This window comes from Nicotiana attenuata, chromosome 3 (genome assembly GCF_001879085.1).
Source record: "Nicotiana attenuata strain UT chromosome 3, NIATTr2, whole genome shotgun sequence".
Classification (NCBI taxonomy): domain Eukaryota; kingdom Viridiplantae; phylum Streptophyta; class Magnoliopsida; order Solanales; family Solanaceae; genus Nicotiana; species Nicotiana attenuata.
Genome location: NC_031991.1, coordinates 40,724,641 through 40,735,890, shown reverse-complemented (window position 1 = coordinate 40,735,890; position 11,250 = coordinate 40,724,641). Strand labels below are relative to the sequence as shown.

General features: G+C 40.3%; 1 pseudogene; it reads left to right on the top strand.

Annotated features, from left to right (window-relative positions):
• The window catches only part of LOC109224297, a 34,102-nt pseudogene continuing 23,915 nt past the window's right edge, over window positions 1,064-11,250 (top strand).

Below are 11,250 nucleotides of genomic sequence, written 5' to 3'. Positions count from 1 at the left end.
TCTCCCCAACTTGATATAATCGTTAATTAATGGATTACGAATCCAGAGACTTTTAATAAAAAGGAACTTTTACCTGTTTCGTGACTCATTTGAATTTACTATCGTTCTTAATAAATCCGTGATTCATCGCACTAATAATATTATTATTGGACCATTAGTAAGTGTCGAAGTTGCTATCTCATCTCTACTTCTTCGAGATTAGGCGGGATACTTACTGAGTACACGTTGTTTTCGTACTCATGCTACACTTGCTGTGCATTTTGTTGCACAGGTATATGTATTTATAGTGGTCTACCGGGTGTAGTAGCATGGATGATACGGAGGCTAGGTGAGCTGTATTTCTCGAGGCGACCCACAGCTAGTATAGTCTCTCTTAGCATTGTATTTACTTTCTGTCCAATTAGTGTTCCGGGAAGTTATTGTACTTTATTCGACTCCTTAGAAATTGCTCATGAACTTGTGACACCGGTTTCTGGGATGATTATGGGGTATTCTGTAATAAACTTCAAAATATTCTTCGTTTATTTGTAAGGATTATCTTTTACTAGCCACATTGAAAGAAAAAAATCGTAGTTTTCACAATTATTCAATGAGAATTTAATTGAGTGTTTATGGTTGGCTTGCCAGACAGCGATGTCCGGTGCCATCACGACCCTTAGTAGATTTTGGGTCGTGACAACATGGTATCAGAGCACTAGGTTCCCTTTGGTCTCACGAGTCATGAGCAAGTCTAGTAGAGTCTCGCGGATCGGTACGGAGACGTCTGTATTTATCTTTAGGAGGCTACCGGACTGTTAGGAGTACTTCTCTTCTTGATTCCTCATCGTGCGATTTGATTCCTTGAGGCTTATGCCTTTAATTCCTTCCTATTCAATCTTATGCGACGCGAAGCGCTTATTATAAATCGAGAATTGAGGAATTTTAATGGTACTACCGATGTGGAACGGGATATTTCTCCCTGCATAGTTGATTGGGCTATTGTCGTTGCCTTGCAGAAGGATTTCTTGTCATTTCAGCTCAGTAACAGTATTCCTGAGAGCTTTGAGACTATGCACATGTTGCTATGATTGCTCATGAATGGTTATCGCACGGTATTGATATGATAGCAGGATACTTGCCTATATGTTGGGGCAGTGAAAGATTTAGAAGGGAGTTCTCTCAGTGCATGACTCTGAGATTCGGTATTTCATTTCCGGCGGGGAAAAGCTATTGGCCTATGAATGTCCAGATTTGGATCGATGGAGTAATGAGACTTAGTGTTCTCAAGTTTGGTGGAATTTTCACCTGCGACATGGTATCTTTGTCCTCGATTGAGCGTGTTAAATTCGCCGGTGTTATGTTCTTCTGCGATTCGCATTTGGGGTAAGATATTGCGAAATAATATTGGAGATGCAACTGTTAGATATCGCGGGGTGCGGTGGATCAGGATTGAATCGGTGTTCCTAATGTTGATGGCTCGAGACCGATGATCTTCGAAAAGGTTTAATGTTAGTAGCGATTTGTGGGTTCAAGTGCTACAAAGGAAGATGTTATTTAAGGAAACAACTGAGCAACAAAGGATGAGGAAGGACATGTGGGGAGTGTCAGGCAGTGGCTAAAATTTCTAGAAGGCCAGGTGTAAGAAGCAAAGGTCAAGTAGTCGATTAAAGGGGTGGGTTTCGCCAAAGTGGGAGAGTGGCGGAGTTGCATATGGGCTTTAAGGTAGGATGACCATGCACCTTAAGGAGAGTTTGAAATGATTTGAGAATCTTAGCGATTGGTGATTGGGGTCTATGGATTTAATTTGAAGTATGGGCTATTATGCGGCAGGAGATTTGATACAACGGAAAGGAGTTGCTTGAAATAAAGAAGGATACAACATAACTTTGAATAGGAAGGATGTTGTCTCACATTTAATTGATGTCCACGAGAGGTGGATGGACTTGTGCAGCTAGAGAGTGAGCTCAGACTCAGGAGGGGTTACTGATGTCGTAGTGATTGTACCCCGTACAGCAGCGTTAGGAGATGTCGGCGCGTAAATTCCACCGGCGGGTTATCTCTAGTGAGCAGAGCAGCAGTCGCATGGTTGGCGAAGCTTCTGCGAAGAATTCTATTTGCGATACAGCAAAGAGATCGGTCGTGTGAACGCGGTCGATGATTCAGGGTATAAAAGGGGGTTTTACAAAAAAATTCCGAGAATTTTGGCGGTTGATTGCGCAAGGTTATGTTAATAAGAGATAAAGGATCCTGGAGAATTCCAGAGTTGTGTAATAGTGGCTTCAAGCTAAGTGGGAGAGTCCCACCGTCTATGATTAGGGTTGCATGGTTAACTACTTGCGAGGTTTCTGGTTATTAGCATATTGATGGGTCATTTCAGCTACGGGAAAAGAACATAAGTGGTAATTTGAGCAAAGGGATTGTTAAAGGTGTGCTATGGTTGGCCTTATTGGCTCATCTTCAAACTTGGGGAAGGATTCAGGATTTATGCCTTGTATAGATGTGGGTTTCAAGGGAAGTGATTCTGCCGGGTGCTTCGTCGAGAGGGTATTCATGTGCTAGAATATTTATGGAGTTGATTATATTCGGGGCCAAGTCAGAGCGGGTGGCTCTCAATGGTCCTAGTGGATTCAAAGGGGTAAAGTGTGGTGCCTAATGGCTTCGAGCCTATAGGTACAGTTAAGAATCAATCCTTGTAGCAGCTTATGAGAAGGTGCCCAGAAGTTTCTACGATGTTTTGACCTGCAGTGTAGAAATTGGGAGGTATGAAATGGTTCGTGGGATTTGAGACAACATTGTCTCTTGATTCAAGGTCACTTGGGATGAGTGCGGATGGAGTATGTTATGTGTTGAATGGAGTTATTATTATTTCTAAGGCAATCAAGGATAAATTGGAAGAAGATAGATTGATTAGCCATAGTTGAATTGGCATATTGGTGGCAGTGATCAGTTCCTTCAGCGCGATCAAGTTATGCAAGTGATTTGTAACGGTACGTGTGAGGCTTGTCGGCCGCCGTAATTGATGTTATTCAGAAGTATTCTACTGTTATGGCCTGTTATGTGTAGGTGGATCCCGGAAGGGCTGTGGTGGCTTAGACCACCACTTAGAGATTTGCATATTCTACGATTATAAGAATTCACTCGTGTGTTGCTATGGTTCTTTTGGAATAAGTTAAGTAAAAAGTTTTTATATGATGAAGTGTTAATCTATTTGTGGTTCCGGAGTTATGATGAAAATCGTGTTCTATCGTATATTGGCATGTTTGGTGTAGTGAGTGGTATAGAATTGGAAGTGAGGATCAAGGTTGCAATTCGGTGTTGACAAGGGATGTCACGAGCTCGGATGAGCAAGAAAGGAGTTTCGATGTTTAAGGTAAGCTGGTATTGTCTTCAGCGTCACCTGAGTCGGCGTTTTGTGAAAAAGGCTTTGCATTCTGGTTAAGGATTCTTGACCGCTTTTCAGCGTTAGTACGGCCGGTGGTGTGGATGTACAGATCTGTTATCTGTTACCGAAGGTTGTGGGAGCATGCTCATGGGAAGGTTGTATTAGTGTGGCATATAGCCACTTGATTGATTGAAGAGTTAAATCAAGTATGAAGATTGTAGTGATGTTGTTAAATTGAGAATTGATGCCTGGAGGGCACACGGTTTATTGGGTTGTGGACTGTGGAGGATTACTCCGGTTATGGTGGTTGTCCTTATGTGTTATGAGAAAAAGGGGAGTATTTATGGACCTTTAAAAGGTTATTAGCCTAGTTCGGTGCGATCAGAATCAGCTTGAGGTCTGTGGATGGATCTAAATGTGAATATGGGTTCTATATCAGGCCAGATGTGTTCATTTCAGCAATGCGCTCCTTTGGACAAGTAGTCGGGATACTATTTCATCGTCAGCTATTTCATGTAATGATATATTGCGCCGTATAAGTTGTGAGACGGCTTGGTGAATTCCCTATGTGTTGAGGTTTCGCGCAGAGATGATGTTATATGAGCAGGATGGCTCTCGAGATTTAGATCGTATATCGCACCTCAGTTGTGCTTGAGTTTTCTAGCCTATGGCACTATATGTCTCCACAGGGATGGTATTATACACTTAGCGTGCTTGTGACCAATATTCGGTATTTTGTTGTAATGAGCAATTTAACTCGATGTACATCTCCTTAAATGAATTCTATGTGTGGAACGGGTGGCACGCCGCCATGGGTATGTTATTTGGATCGGGTTGCACGCCGCAACAGTGTGATGTTGAGTACAGTTCCCCGTATCTGTTTTTTTGTGTTTTGCTTCCTCTTTTCTGAGGAAAACTTATATTAGCTATGTGCCTGCATCGCATGTTTGATTCGCGAGCGGGGTAATTGGATTTCCTTTTCAGAGTTCGTTTTCCTTTGTATCGCGTTCGAATTGGTAGCCTATTGGCACATTGTGGCATCATATGAGACTTTTATCATGCCCGGGGTAGCTTATTGCCTGAGCACTTTGTACTGGGTGAGACGAGATCATTAGACTTAGGATCAGTGCAATCTGAATATATGAAGTATATTAAGGAGCAAAGACCATTATTTGGTTCAGAAAGAGGTGATGGTTCTTGACAGGAGTATAGACCCAATGAATTGTTGATTCGGCAGTTGGTTATGAATTCTTATACATCTCTCCCATCATAGCGGTATTGTAAGAGTTGGAGCAAGACTTATATATATCATGAGGTGCATTCGGAGCATCAGATTCGTGGAATTTCGACTAAATTGATCAGGAAATATTATTGTGGTCCTGTGAGTAAGTGGTGCAAGGTATGAATTCAGCAACGGTATGCAGCCCTGTTTGGGCACATCATGTAGTGATTGATATGGTGATCGTGTGTTGGAAACAATCCTGGCAGAGAATTTCGAACGTTAGAATTGGGCTCTAAGCTAATTTGCCTGAATGAAAGAGAATATCTTCGGATTTGCTCGAGCTAATGTGCTCAACTGAGTTGTGGTAGCAGGGGTAGGTGCACAAGGTGTTTAACTGTGAAGTCAGACAACTCCAGCGCAGTTCTTAGCACGTTCGAGGACGAACATATGTTTAAGTGGGAGAGAATGTAACGACCCGACCGGTCGTTTTGAGCTCTAGCGCATCGTTCAGCAGTTTGAGGCCATGAGCAGCTTCATTTCAGGTATTATGACTTGTGCGCACGGTCGGAATTGAATTCCAGGAAGTTCAGAGTTTATTTGGAGAGAGAATCCCCATTTCGGAAGCTTTAAGTTGAAAGAATGGACTGAGGTTGGATTTTTGAGTAAACGACCCCGGAATTGGGATTCGAAGGTTCCAATAGGTTCGTATGATGATTTTGGACTTGGGCATATGTCTGGACTGGGTTTTGGAAGACCCCGAAACGTTTCGGCGCCTATTGTGGAAGTTAGCATTTTGGAAGAATCTCATAAGTTTGGGTTGAAGTGCATTTTAGTGTTATCAATGTCCGTTTGGGATTCCGAGTCTGGGAATAGCTTCGTATGGTGACTCTGGTATTGGGAGCACAGTCGGAAGTGAATTCAAAGGTCCGTAGGTCATTTTGAAGTCATTTGGCTAAATATAGAAATTTGAAGGTTTTTGAGAAGTTTGACCGAGAGCTTGACTTTTTGATATCAGGGTTGGATTCCAATTCCAAAAGGTGGAGCAGGTCCGTAATGTCAAATATGACTTGTGTGCAAAATTTGAGGTCAATCGGACGTGATTTGACGGGTTTCGTCATCAAATGTAGAAGTTTGAAATTTCAAAGTTCATAAAGTTTGTATTTGAGTATGATTCATGGTTTTCGACGTTGTTTGATGTGATTGGAGGCCTCGAGCGAGTTCATATCATGTTCTGGGACATGTTGGTATAATTGGATGGGCTCCCGGGGGCCTCGGGTGGGATTCCGAGTCGTTAACTAATCGAAAATGGGACTTTAGAAAGGGCTGAAGTTGCTGGTTGCTAGTGTAACCGCACCTGCGAGACTAGGGCCGCAGGTGCGGAGCCGCAGAAACGGCCTTCATGCCGCAGAAGCGGAAATGGACGGCTAGGCTGGGACCGCAGATGCGGTCGTTTTGCTGCAGATGCGGGAACGCACCTTCGGAGGAGAGGACGCAGAAGCGGAGTGGGCTGGGAGCCCTGGACCGCAGAAGCGGCAATTGGTCCGCACCTGCGGGATCGCAGAAGTGGTCAACAGACCGCAGGTGCGAAAGGGAGGCAGCGAGCCCTCTTTAAAAATCGAGTTTTGGTTCATTTCCACCCATTTTCACTTCGGTCTGGACGATTTTGGAGCTTTTGGAAGGGAGATTCTCTTCATCTATGTCGAGGTAAGTTGTTCCCACTCATTAGACGTTAAATACATGGTTTTGTTTCGGATTTGAGCATGAAAATTGGTAGAAACTTGGGGTTGAGGGAAAACCTAGAAAATGGGTAATTTGAATTTTGACCACGATTTTGGTATGAAATGGAGAGTAAATTATATATTTGAGTTCGTGAGGCTATGGATAATCTTAATCTTCGAAAAATTTCGGAACCGGGCAGGTGGGCCCTAGGGCAATTTTGTCAACATTCTGATCGGGGTTAGGAAATGTTGTAAATTGGATTGTAATGAGTAATTGAGAATATATTAATGGATTTGCATAATTATTGGCTAGTTTTGGAGCATTGTGCATCGATTCGAGTCTTCAGAAGGGCGTGGAACAACGGTTATGGATCTCCGGAGCGAGGTGAGTATCATTTCTAACCTTGTGAGAGGGAATTGTCCCCATAGGTGAAATAATTGGTTATGTGCTCCTATTTGTGGGGGCTACGTATGCACGAGGTGACGAGAGTCCGTGCGTAGCTACTAATATGTGTAAGTCCGGGTAGTCTAGGACCCAAAAACATGCTATACTTGGGATATCGGTAATCTTATTGACAGTCGAATTTCTTAAATCCTATCGAATTGGTAAATGATTTTCTAAGAGAATTAAACTTCATTTTCTTAGATCGTTAAAAGAGAATTGGCTTTTATTTGGATAAATGTTCTGCGATAAATTCTTAATTTGTTGTTTGAGCATGTATTTATATGTGTACTTGCATCGCATGTATGATTCGCGAGCAGGGTGATTGTTTACTTAAATTTGACCGCATCGCATGTATGATTCGCGAGCAGGGTGATTGTTTACTTAAATTTGACCACGTCGCATGTATGATTCGCGAGCGAGGTAATAGATGCATCTATGGTTCGCGCCGTTCGACCCTAGGCAGTGCACACTTTACGTTTATGTTGGATCGGGTCGTTCGACCTCGACATGAGTTGCGCATGCTTGTATTGCCTGTCTTGAAGTTTATTGATATTGATATCTGCTCTCCCCGACTTGATATAATCGTTAATTAATGGATTATGAATCCGGAGACTTTTAATAAAAAGCAACTTTTACCTGTTTCGTGACTCATTTGAATTTACTGTCGTTCTTAATAAATCTGTGATTCATCGCACTAATAATATTGTTATTAGACCATTAGTAAGTGTCGAAGTTGCCATCTCATCTCTACTTCTTCGAGATTAGGCGGGATACTTACTGAGTACACGTTGTTTTCGTACTCATGCTACACTTGCTGTGCATTTTGTTGCACATGTACAGGTATTTATAGTGGTCTACTGGCGTAGCAGCATGGATGATACGGAGGCTAGGTGAGCTGTATTTCTCGAGGCGACCCGCAGCTAGTATAGTCTCTCTTAGCATTGTATTTACTTTCTGTCCAATTTGTGTTCCGGGCAGTTATTGTACTTTATTCGATTCCTTAGAAATTGCTCATGCACTTGTGTCACCGGGTTCTGGGATGATTATGGGGTATTCTGTAATCAACTTCTAAATATTCTTCGTTTATTTGTAAGGATTATCTTTTACTACCCACATTGAAAGAAAAAAATCGTAGTTTTCACAATTATTCAATGAGAATTTAATTGAGTGTTTATGGTTGGCTTGCCTGACAACGATGTCCGGCGCCATCACGACCCTTAGTGGATTTTGGGTCGTGACAGTTACCCACAAAAATAAAACTATTTACTCTTACCTACCCATTTATTTTTTTCTACCCATCAAACTAATTACATTTCCTACCCATAATAGTATTTGTAGGGAATTTTCTCTTTTTTTCCAATTCTTTTTTATTTCTATGCTTCTTTTCTTTTTCTCATTTTTTTCTTTTTTTCTCTTTTTCTATTCACTTATTTTTTCCCAAATCATATCATTGTATTTTTACCATAACCCACAATCAATTTTGACTCCTTTTTTTTTTCTTTACTTCTTGTTCCTTTTCTAATTCCATTTAACTCTTTTTTTCTTTTATTTTCTTATTTCTTGTTCCTTTTCTAATTTTATTTAACTTTTTTTTTAATATTCTTTTTCTCATCATAATCTAATTTTATTTACTGTTTTCATTATTTTTTATTATTCTTGTTTTTATACAATAAGAAAAATAATTGATATAGTAAATATTTGTTCACCTTTTTTCTAATAACTAATATAATATACCTTTTATATTTTTTCTAATTTTTTTAGTTCAATTATTAAACTGAAATAATATCAGTTGTCACTTGATCTAATTCACTGAATAGCACACTGACTGCTGCGGAGCACCATAAATTACATAATCAGATTCTATGAACCAACATGTGATTGCCATGCAAACCTTGATCTCCTTCCCTACAAATATGAGTATACACTCTATCATTAGCAGTAACAGAACCAGTTATGGAGCAAGAAAACACAATCTACAACCATCAAATCTTCATATATACTAGTTAGAATAGAAATGATAATTAAGTATTAAAAAATACAGTAAGTATAAGTAGCAAAAAAGACTTCTAGTACCATATGATACCAATATGGTATACATGTATACCAACTGGGTATATGATTGCTCTAGAATATTGCTACAACTATCTGCGACTATACTAATGTACCAAAATATTAAAGGATGCAATAAATGTATGAGAAAATTACATGCTCGCATTGCAAGCTAAATATTCGCAAAATAACTTGCTCTATACTAACAGGGTATATAGTTGTATGGTGTCGTTCCAACAATTGCCTAACTAAAAAAACTATTACATAATACACATAATCTATGTCCATCGGCACACAAAAAATCCCAGCACTGCAAATTGTCGACGCCCCCTTTTTCTAAGGCAAAATCGGGTTTACGACATTTGAGAGGACAACTCGTTTCCCTTTGGGAGTTGGGTTTTTGGAATTGGAGAGTCGCCACCTAATGATTAAAGTGCATTAGGACACTAGGAAGGGGTTTGAGTTTGAAGAACCAGAGTTTGGGTAAGGGCTAGAAATTATCTCGAGGGGAAGGTGTTAGGCACCCCTCAAGATCCACAAGTGTGGTTCCCGGCCATGTTATAATTGTGACTTCATATAACCAAGTAAACAATTAAGGGCTCGAATAGAAAGGGTTTGCATACAATAAGTAAGTTGAAAAACTTTTGAGGGAAAATAAAGAGGGAAGACATTTATGAACAAATAAAAGCGGATAAAAAAAAGAGTATAGGGAAGGGGGGGTCCTAGGTTTATGATTAATTAAGGAAAAATGATCTGGGCTGTTGATCTTATTTGATCAACGGCTCAGCTTAATTCGGAGCTGGGCCGGGTTGGATTAGGGATTGGGCTGGGGCGAATTTAATTAGGTCTTGGGTCAATTGGATTTAATTAAATCTGATAGGGGTGGGGTTAAATTGGGGCTAAAATTGAAACAATAATGGGCTAAGTGTTAAATAGCCAATTTCCCCCTTTTATTTTTTTTATAAAATAGTTAAAATGATTTTAAAAACAAATTAAGAGCATTGAACTAATTAATAGTGTATAAATATTAATCTAAAAATACTGAAAATAATTTTATGATTGTAAAATGCTGTTAATCGTAATATAGGCTATAATTGCAATTTATGCAATTTAACTTAGAAAATACCAAACAAATTTGTAAAAATATGCAAAAATCACCTTAATAATATCTTGGTGTAAATATGAGAATGGAAATAAATTATTCACCAAAAATGATAATTTGGGAATAATTATTGGATTTTGTACTGCTAAAATAGACAATAAATTGATCTTCAAAATCTTAAAAAATTAGGGAAAAATACCAAAACTCTTGGGCATGCATATATGTGCATACTTATGCTATTTTGAGAATATTTGAGTATTAAAAATACATAGGAAAAAATTGGGTATCAACAGCTGCCCCTCTTTACCCGAGAAGGATGAAAGAGTTGTCGGGTAAAGATATGATGGCCAATTTTGACCGAATGAGCTGCCTACATATCCCTGGTCTTACAGGAATCAGGCCATATGTAGTTTAGGGTCCATTGACGGAATATGCCGATGGAGGTTTTGAAAAGAACGGACGGGATGTTTAGATTGAGAAAGGTGGTTGAAGTCTGATAGGCTGCGGGGACTGGAGTGGAATCGCTCCTGCTGAGATGGCTGTTGATATCCGGTTTACCTGCAAATGAGTAATACCACATATGTTGTGCATAAATTTAAACGTGATGCAAGTTCCCATTGGACCATGAATGCTGTCTTTGGACGGCTAGGATGATGTCCTCAGACCATGACCTCCTGGGCCATGAAGCGTATAATTAAGGATTCGCAGGCTATGAAATGATGTTCTCGGGCTATGAGAATGATGCCTCTGAACTATGAGGCCTTTGAATAATGATATGCAAAAGATAAAAGTGGGGTCCTCAGGCCATGGCATGGCGTTCTCGGGCTATGAAAATGGTGCCTCCGAACAATGATGCCTTTGCATAACTTGGCGATCTTTCAGCCCATGAAATGCGGGGTTTGGCGTTCTATCAGCCGATGTAAGACTTAAATAAAAAATGGCGATATTCCAGCCGATGTAAAGTGTAAATACAAATGGCGATTTTTTAGCCGATGCGAGATTTAAATGAAGTGGCGATATTTCAGCCAATGCGAGATTTAAATGAAGTGGCGATATTTCGGCCCTGCACGATGGAGACAATGCTTAGTCTCGAAGGGCAGAATAGTAGCTTTATGCAATGCAGTGAAATGAAGAGAATGCTTAGTCTCGGAAGGCAGAAAGATAGCCTTATGCAATGCAGAGAATGGAGACAATGCTTAGTCTCGGAAGGCGGAAAGGTAGCCTTACGCAATGCAGAGAAATGGAGACAATGCTTAGTCTCGGAAGGCAGAAAGGTAGCCTTATGCAATGCAGAGAAATGCTGATGGAGACAATGCTTAGTCTCAGAAGGCAGAAAGGTAGCCTTATGCAATG